We start from the raw sequence: 10,114 nt of genomic DNA on the forward strand, positions 1-10,114 counted from the left end.
TATTCCACAGGGCTTCTGGCACCATTAGGGTGTGTGACACGCATACGATAAGGTTGTCAGGCTACTCTTATTTCATGTATGTCAATTAGCTGCTGGGATTAGCTACACTAGAGAGAAGCGGCAAGGACAAATGGACAGAACCAGCTAAAGGCAAGCTTAGGACAACAGGAGGGAAGAGGAGAGGAGAGAAATGGAGATTTAAGAGACACACTTAGGAGAGAACTGGAGAAAATGAGAAAGAAAAGAGCTTGAGGAACACAGGCTGGGGCTGCCTGGGGAATGATGCTTCTATGAGAGACATGTTAAAAGGCTAAAACAATGTAAAACCTGAGAGGAGTGGTTGAAGCACTTGAGACATGGCCTGCAAGAGCCCAGCAGGTGGTTAGGAAAGCTGGAGGCTATTTGCAGGGAGGTGTGCATCCTAAAGGTTGGTAATGCAGTGTTGTGAGACAGAGAAGGCATGACAGATTTTACCGGAGTCCCAAGGCAAAAGCTGAGACTGTGACCCTCTGGACTGCAGGATTCATCGTACTGTTAGGGTTGTCTTCACCATCTGAAAAACAGGAGCTTATTGCCATTTCATCTGCTACTTGAGGGGCTTGAACACGGCAAGGAAATCTCCTGAACTAAACTAATACAAAGTTGAAAAAGAGATCTATGTATTTGTTTCAGCAAGCATAAGTTTCATAGGAAAATTCCTGGATTGATCTTCATTGGAGATCAATCATTTGATAAAGTGAAGTGCCACGCTTCATTTATGCATTGCGGCAAGAAGAGGGGAGTTGCTAGACTGGACCCAGTCAGACACCGGTGGGATTCAGCAGCCTGGCTCTGAGTGTGTCTGCCTCCTGATGTTTTGCAGAGAGAGGCAAGAAAGGCCCTAATAGATGATGAGGGAATAACTTGCGGACAGAAAGTTTCTTCTGGATAACTCCAGACAGTCATTGATTGGCTTCTGCCCTGAGGCATTACAGTTTATATCCCTAATATCTTTTTATATTGCCTAATAAAACTGTTGGCTGTTGCCATTACATGGGTAATGGACATTTATATAAAACTCTTTATGAGCTGTAGATGGAGATCATCCTCTTCACCACACACATGGAGCCACCTCTGGAGTAAAATGCAGTAGCTGTTTAATAGCCTGGCACTACTAATAAACCCCTGTTACATTGAAAAGGAAGAATGACTCCTCATCAAGTTGAGACTGCATGAGAAATTTAGAAAACCAGATTTTCCTTCTCCCACAAGAGGTTAGACCAACACAGGGCCTTTCTGTGCTTCCTGGAAGTCATTAACTCCACGCAGTTTGGGTTTCTGTTGTATATTGCCTTTAGAAAGAGAGAAAACCATGGCACTTCAAGTGTGCCATGGAGGAGTTCCTCCCCAAGGGTCATCTGCTGCAGTTTGAGAGGGACAGCAGATTTCAGCATCCACTGAATTAATCCAAACATATTTCTTCAGTGAGATTTGACGTAGAAAAAAATGCCTGCTTGAACACATTTGCCTTTAGTCATTTATTATTTCGTACTCTTCATCACCTGAAATAATTTTCTGTGTTTTTCTTTTAATTTTGCTTTTGCAGATCACAAGAAATTATTCCTCTAGGAATGAAGAAGAGTCATTGGTGATACTAAAAGTGATAACTAATTGCCATTTCCTTTCACAGAACCATTGTTCAAAAGGCAGAGTGAAATATAACTACAGAAGCTATGAAGTCCTTGGTCTTGTCAAGGGAAAGGACTGTCTGAAAGAGATATAAATAGCTTAAAAGTAAAAAAAAGCAATTCAGGAAATATTTGCCAAGAGTCTACATAACATTTCAAGACTGTGAGAAGAGAACAATTTCTAGTTTGTTTGGTTTACACAGTATATAACATTTGATGCAAAAATCTGTTTCAAAAAGAAATTGATTTTTTTTTTCCTCTCATTGCTTTTGTATACTTAATAGTATCCAGCAGTCATATAAAGTTTTCTATTTTTAAAAGATGAGAATTAGTTAAAAGCAAATTAAAAAATTAATCTCCACAATCTCCCAACAATAAGTATTCCCTTCCTATGGCATTTGGGGAAACTGAGAACAGAGCTTAAGTGGATTGCTGAGGGCTTCCTGTGCCTGAGCCTGTGTTAGAACAGCGGAGTCCTTGTCTCACGGGTTTTCCTCCCAAAAAGGTGGAGGGGGGTTGTACCCATTAATTTCCCTGTCTTTCTTAAATACATGCCATCATTATAACGTATCTTACCCATTTGAGGTAATCAGATATAAAACATTAACTTTTGCAGAGGTGTTGGAGCTTCACCGAAGAGCACTCACAGATATTACAGAGTAACATCAAAATTAACATGGAAGCAATTTAGTCCTTCAGTTTAAATGCCTTCAGCAAAGGATTAAGAATTTCCCATCACCACTCAAGCACTTCCTTACATACTCCCTGCTTATCGTGCTCCCCTTACTGTGCTAGTCACCTTTTTAACATAAAAGCGATGCTGGGAATCTTTCCTTTGGTTCCTGATAGTTTCATCATTCAATTCAAAAAAGCAAGTGCCAGTGTTTTTATCAATGCATGGCTTATGCTTTTCTCTAGATATTACCTATAGTATCCAGACGACTTAATGTTTGTGAAGCTTCCCACCCTCCAGGGCAAAGACTGGAAATAAATGCTGATATGAGAAGGATTATGGGATGGGGAAGGCAGCGTTCATTAATACGCTCCAATCAAGCCTGATGAGAAAACCTTGCATATCGATGCTGTGGATTAGCAATGAAATAGGATAAAACAAACATTTTCCTGCTGGTAGAGGTGATAGTGCTGAAAGGCTGAGGGCATTTTGGCTTGTAGCAAATAAGCTCCTCTCCTCTCCTCAGGTGAAAGGAAGTTTTCTACTGACAGATTACAAGAGATGCTGTAGGTGGAGGTCAGCAGCAAATGTAACCATCAACACATTTCAGCCAGAGAGGCAATCCACCCAAGCGTGGTGCATGCACCCATGCCCCTTTAGATACCAGAACATGCATTTGCTAAATTCTTGCAGGTGACATTTCATGTGACATGTTGATCCAATTTGCCTGGACCCTTTTTATTAACCCACTGCTAGGTCTTATACTTTTTAAGCAGTACTGCTTGTGTGGTGAATTTGTGATGTGGGAGAAAGTTACATTTGCTTGGAGTGTCTTGCTGGTGGGAAGAAGAGAAAACGAACTAGCTGAAGTGAACACCAGGTGCCAGGGTGCCTGGGCTGGAAGGTAGGAGGACTCTGGGTTCGCAGGGACTCAGAGTACATACTAAAGCCTGGTTTTGGAGAGATAACAAGAGTCTTTTGTTTCTTTCTCCAGGGAGCCCTTTAGATTAGATTAGCACAGGTGGTGGGAGAGCACAGACTGGGAGCACTGAGATGGCAAGTGTATCAGGGAGAGATAGAGACTGGATTGGGACAAACAAAGGGGAAGGTGCAGTCAGGAGCATAATCCTGCATGGCACCAGAGCGGAGCTGGCGGGACGCCATGGCAGGAAGGGAGTGGGAGAGGGAAGGGATGCAGGAAAGCTGGAGCCCACCTCAAGGAGAAGGCAACCATACAGGAGAGGAAACAAGGTTTAGTCAGTGCTTGGACAGCCATGTTAACGGGGAGGAGCCCTGTCACCTTACTGTGTGAAGCGGACATCATCTACACCTTGTCGTGGTTTAAACCCAGCCGGTAACAAAGCACCACAAAGCCGCTCGTTCACTCCTCCCCCCCGCGGCCATGGTGGGATGAGGAGGAGAAAATATAAAGAAGCACTTGTGGGTTGAGACAAGGACAGGGAGGGATCACTCACCACTTATGGTCACGGGCAAAAGACAGGCTCAACTTGGGGAAAAAACAATATCAATTTAATTTACTACCAGTCAAATCAAAACAGGATAATGAGAAGTAAACCCCAACCTGAGAACACCTTCCCCCCAGCCCTTCCTCCTTCCCGCCTCAACTCCACTCCCAAATTCTCTACCTCCTCCCCTCCAGTGGCACAGGGGGATGGGGACTGGGCTGGGGTCAGTTCCTCACATCTTGTCTCTGCTGCTCCTTCCTCCTCAGGGGGAGGAGGACTCCTCACTTGTCTCCTGCTCCAGCGTGGGGTCCCTCCCACGGGAGACAGTCCTTCACGAACTGTTCCAACGTGAGTCCTTCCCACAGGCTGCAGTCCTTCATGAACTTCCCTGATGTGGGTCCTTTCCGTGGGCTGCAGTCCTTCAGGCACAGCCTGCTCCAGCGCGGGCTTCCCCATGGAGTCCCGGCCATCCTGGGGGGCATCCATCCCCCTGCTCCGGCGTGGGCTCCTCTCTCCCCGGGCTGCAGGCGGGCATCTGCTCCCCCGCTCCCCTCCGTGGGCTGGGGGGGGACAGCCTGCCGTCTGGTCTCCCCACGGGCTGCGGGGGCATCCCCTCCTGCCCCGCTCCTCCTGCCCTCCTTCCTCACCGCCCTCGGTACCCGCAGAGGGGTTCCTCTCCCATCCCGATCCCCGACTCGCTGCAGGTTCCCCTCTTCACTCCGCTCTCCCAGAGGCACTACCGCCGGCACTGACGGGCTCGGCCTGGGCCAGCGGCGGGTCCGGCTGGAGCCGGGGAAGCTTCCAGCAGCTTCTCACGGGAGCCGGCCCTGCGGCCCCTGCCCCGCTACCAAAACCCCACCACACAAACCCGAAACATTCCTACAAGTATTTATTGAAATCTGGGCACCTTAGTTTGAACTGAATTTGACCCCTCACGTCTCTGAGCTCAGAGAAGGGGCACGAGCTTGTTAAATCAAGAGGGTCTTCTCCCTTCCAAAAGGGATGTTCACTTGGTGGGTGCTCAAAGCTGGTGGCTTAGTGGTGAGGCAAATACACATTTCTGCACATCACATTGTCCCAGCTGTACAGGGAGTGACAAAAGTGGCTCTGTGACGTAGCTGTGGTAGTTCGCTGCGGTTGGAAAGACACCTTTGGTAGCTGGGAAGGGGCCTGGAGTTTGAGGTCTGACAGCAGCAGAAGTGCAAGAAGTGGGGAAACATTTTTGGAGGGAGACCTTACATCAGAGCTAGGAATGCTTGTGCTGTCCTGTCTCACAAAATTCTGCCCATTTAAAAAAAAATACCATGTATAACAGCTTGAGTCCTCTTTCAAGAAAAGTCCATGGTGCTGTTGTCCAGTGTTGAGGCTGGTAGGCAGCCCTGCCTTATGGCTTATCCCTGGATATGATATTGCACAAAGCTGGGGCAAGCTTGATGTGGCCTGGGCTCCTACCAAGGGGATTTCTGTTCTTTCTCTTGGGCTGTGCTCGTAGAGATTGTTGAAGCAAGAGTGAGGGGATCTGTATATGGATACTTCTTTCCCATTTGTCCCTCCCCAGGTGCTGGCCCGAGCCGCACTACGTCTCTCACAAAGTCGGACGTACTTCCTTCGCAGCAGTGCCGACACCAATGCGCGGTACTCATGTCTCCACAGAATCATCAGCCTTCGGTCTGGCACTTGGGCTTCAGTGCGGAGCACGTGGCATCCCTCCCTCGACACTGGCTGGTGAGGTCAGCTGGAGGAATACTTCTCTGTCAGGCTGGGCTGTCTCCAGGCTATTAAACTTTTTTAAACTTTTTATAAACTGGGAGGCTGCCGCTAAACTGCCTGCTGGCCTTCGGTCCATGCTAACGTCTGATCCATGGCTAGGAGAAGGTACTTGGCCTGGGACGAGTGATGTCAGAGACTCTCTGACAAGTTAGCAGTGTAAAGGACTGAGTTCCAGCACTTGGGAACATTTCTGGCGCTGTTTGTAAGCAGAAGTGTATATAAGTTTATAAGCATATGTGTAAGCATACTCTCTAACTACTGTTTCCCCACAAACCCTGTCATTTTTCAATGATCCTTCATTTATTCAATCCAGATAGAAGCTGGTTCCTTTGATTTACATTTTTTACACTCTTTCATGCTCCTGCATATTTTAAATCTGGAAAGAATGTTTTTGTGATCTTCCAGTCTGATTGCCCACGTAACACTGCATTTCCCCGTCAGTCGACAAAAGTGATAGTTAAATGGTTAAGACGTTCCCTTTATAAGCAAACAACCTGTTCTTTTGGCGCTTTTTGGTGCACTTGGAAATGTTCACTGATAGATTTAAATTAGCAGGATACCACTTTGAATGCGAGTATACCAGCTTTTAGCCTGCTTTCATTTTGAAACAGGGCTTCTGTGCTCATATTCTCTGTGCATCTATCTGCCACTCTTCCCCAGGGTTTTTTTGGCTTGTGCAATTTCAATCACATTTAGCAATGGTCCCAAGGAGATGATTTTTTGACAAGTTCTAATATAACAGAGGGTAGATTGATGAGAGAGACACTGCTAGTATCCCTGGGATAAGGGCCACAACATGAACTCAAGTGTTATTAAGGCATCAGAGAGTACAGCTGCAAGGTACAGATCCATAGGAGACCAGGCTTCCCCAGTTACACCGCCTGCTGATAAGCCTGTTGTGTGTTTTGTCCATATTTACCAACCTGACCATAATGTAGATCTCCTGGATATTCTCCAGTATTATTTTCAAATTCACTTCCAATGGGAGTCCTGGATGAGTGGGATTCCTGCTTTTCACACTCCTCTGCCAATCTGAAGGTATTCCTGGATCTGATCCCAACAGGCCTTTTGCTTTGAAAACTGAGTATGATCTGAATATAGAGCTAGCATCAATCGGCTGTGAAAGCTCAAAACTTTGTTTTTCATGCGAATGAGTAAGAATCTTTTGGCAATTTTCAGCCTGAATGTCTATTCTGTTTATGGATCGCAGCAGAGGCAAAAAAGGGAAGTTAAAAAAAAATTTTTGGAGTTGAATTAGAAATGGAAAAGATGTTCCAGAAATCACCTCTGTATCACTCATGGTCTCTGGTGCTGGCACACTGTGCCTCGGTACTTGCTGCTGGGTTTTTGAACAAAAGCTGTAAACTGGAAAAATAAACCAGGCTGCAGCTCCAATTCTGTGATGTCTATGCGCTGAACTGGATCCTAGCAAGATGGAACAGTCTTCTCCTGTAGCAAGTGGCAGAATATGAAGCAGCTGGTAGCAACAACAACAAAAAAAAAAAGGCAGGAAAAAAATAGCAAAAAAAAGGAGAAGAAATTAGAAAAACCTCATGCAAACACTAGTGAATCATTCCCGCAGGCTTTCTGCTTGCCCAGTATCCTTCCTGAGTGCCAAGACCAAGGAAAATCACACCACTTTATTAAGGTAAACTGCTTTCCAAAGGCAAGCCTGGCATCCGCACGCTCCATTTGAGGAAGGACTTTGCAGCCTTAACCCACCATGAAGGTGCCCAGATGATGGCATGAGGTTTTTTGGATGAGCAGCACTGCCAGAATAATAGCAGGCAGTTTACTGTCCTTTCCAGCCCCACTCTGATGACAAGTGGCCTACTGTTAGATTAACCCTGCTGCGGTCACCCTGCTGTTAGATTGACAAGAGAGCCCCAGCATGCAGGAAAGCCTTGTCCCACGGATCTGCTTTCTTGCTGTGTATGTGTGCAACAGACACTGTGCATGTTCACCCAGGTAATGCTTCACTTCGAGCTGTACCCACAAGGTTCATAGTTGGCACACAGAGAGGCACTTGTGGGCTTTCGAGAGCTATTTCACCCAGTTTGGGGCTGAAAAGAAGATAAGGATTCATCTGGTAACAGCAACTTAGAGTGGGCTGCCCTGCCATGGGATTGCTCTGGGAGGTGCGGGCAATGTTCCTGTAAATCCGCTGCATCCAGGAGAAGGAAAACTCTGGTTAGAAACTGGATCTGGGACCATATGCTTGCTATGTCAGGCAAATGTACAGGAGACAGGCTGAACTCAAACCAGGTCAGAAGAGAACCTAGGTTGAATTTTTGGCGTTTTAGCTGAGAGGAAGTATCTTGAATGGGAAACGACAGAAGTTCATCATCTGGTCAGTGCTGGGATCAGGATTGCTTAGGAAAAACTCATTCTTGCAAGTGCTATCTCTGAGGGCACTCACGTGGCTGCAAGTGCCAAAGGCACAAATCATGGTAACTTCAGAAGGCGTTCAGTGGGTCAGCTCAGATGGGGACAGTTAACACTTGGTTAACTAAGTGGGTGGGTTATACCACCACTCTTTGGAGTCACTGGTATTTGTTGACTTGCTCCAGCTGCTTTGTGTAAGCAGTGATGTAAAGCCTGCTTAAGCAGCGCCTCCAGAAGACACTCCTTTTATGAAAGGCATCATGGCTGGTTAAAAAAGGATGCGTCTGTGCTGTTTAAGAAATGTTTATGCTGCTTGTATGCAATGGTGATTGCAGTAGAGTTCCAATATGACAAGATTCCCCACACAAAATAAATGCTGAGAAAATTAAGTTCAGATTTTGGGACATGCATTGTCAACAAATGCTACTCCAGACACCAGAAATAAGTCCTGATGAAGATTGCCTATACACTAAAATGAGTATAGAGTGAAAGAAATAGATTTCCCTTTGATATGACTGTAGTTTGCTGGTAAATAGATTCTCAGTTTCTGGAACTCAGTAGCTAATTATCCTGAAAAATCATGATTCTTTAAGAGTATAAATATCTTTAAACAGCAATTAAAAAATAATTATAACTCAAAAGCAATCCATGGATTTGAGAAAAAGAGAGGCATCCTAGCTGGTAGAGTACATGCTGCAAATTCAGGAAAAATTTGTGTTTCAGATTTTGTGATAGCTTTTTTAGTACTAATTTTGTCTACTGCTATGAATTACCTCTTCAATGCCCCTTGATCATGTTTAAGTGACCCACACCAGCTGAAAGGCTCTTGCTGTACCCATGACCTTTGCGGAATGCTGGGAAGCACAGTCCGGTTTCTGGGATTCACGCTTGTATTTTGGGTTGCAGCCGTTCCAGTGGGTTTTATCTATGTCAGTGCTTTTGAGGAAAGGTTTTTTTTTTTGAAAAAGCAAGTTTTTTCTGCCTGTCAGATCTACTGAATTATTTTTTTAAGAGCTAGACAGGCTTGAAATTAAAGCAACAAGCAATGTGCTAGCAGGATTAACTGCTTAATTATGAAATTGGTAGCAAGAAGAAGAAACCCATGGAAGGCAGCCCTTGATTATGCTTAAACCCAGGCTCCTCCTCAGCTATTTTAGTGCCTCAGCTAGGCACTAAACTAGAAAGCTGCAATAGCATTGAATTGTGTCCACCACTGGTCTGACTTGGTTTAGGAGACCTGAAGCTCCATTTGCCTGCTTCCTTTAATAAAGATAGATTCTTCTTCACTTTTGCTACCTATCTTTCTCCTAACTTCTACTGGTTATTCTAAATAGGAATATAATATTAAAATTTAGACCAAATATGATTGTGATGAGTCACAGTTTTCTAGGACTGTGTTTCCCTGCTCTGTACTATTTTCTTGTAGTTGAATTAGAAAATACAGATATAGCAAGCTGGATCTCCTCTCTGCTCTCAAGGTGTTTCTCCAAATTTACTTCTCAGTTATATTGCACAATTGCTTAAATTTTTGCCATACCTTGTAAACCCCACTACAGTTTCGCATTACAAAGAATTTGGCCTCAAATATTCCTCCCCGCTTACACAGGGTATCTTTTGCATCCCCAGGCTGTGGTGTGCTGCCTCTCCTCCTGCTGACAGAGCTGTTGTGGGTTTGTCCTGTCAACTGCTTCAGGAAACTGGATTTCTTTGCCTGTGCAACACCTTCCATTGTGAAACCACATCCTCACATGTTATAAAAGGTAACCCTTTTTCAGCCTTTTCTAATTGCTTTTTGCATTTCTGTGATGTTCTGAGAATCAAGTGAGGAAAAGATGGACTAGGTTAAACAACTTGTATGTAGATACAGAGCTAATTTGAAGTGCATGTAGGTACATAAGCTCAAAGTCTAAAAATGTCTCACATTCTCCTCAAAACTTGCATGCAATGCTTGATTTATTTTTGGAGTGGGGTGACCAATACTCAAGATCAGTATGACATGCCTCATAGAGCCACATACGTAAAAAATGAGGGGGATTCAAGTCCTGCAGAGAACTATGATGGTGATGATTTATGTCTCGTTCTTGAAAAAGTCTTGAAAATGGCCACTGGCCTGTTTCTCACAAGTTGTGGGTGAACGCATTTGCAAATGGCAC

Source organism: Aquila chrysaetos, chromosome 19 (assembly GCF_900496995.4).
Source record: "Aquila chrysaetos chrysaetos chromosome 19, bAquChr1.4, whole genome shotgun sequence".
Taxonomy (NCBI): domain Eukaryota; kingdom Metazoa; phylum Chordata; class Aves; order Accipitriformes; family Accipitridae; genus Aquila; species Aquila chrysaetos.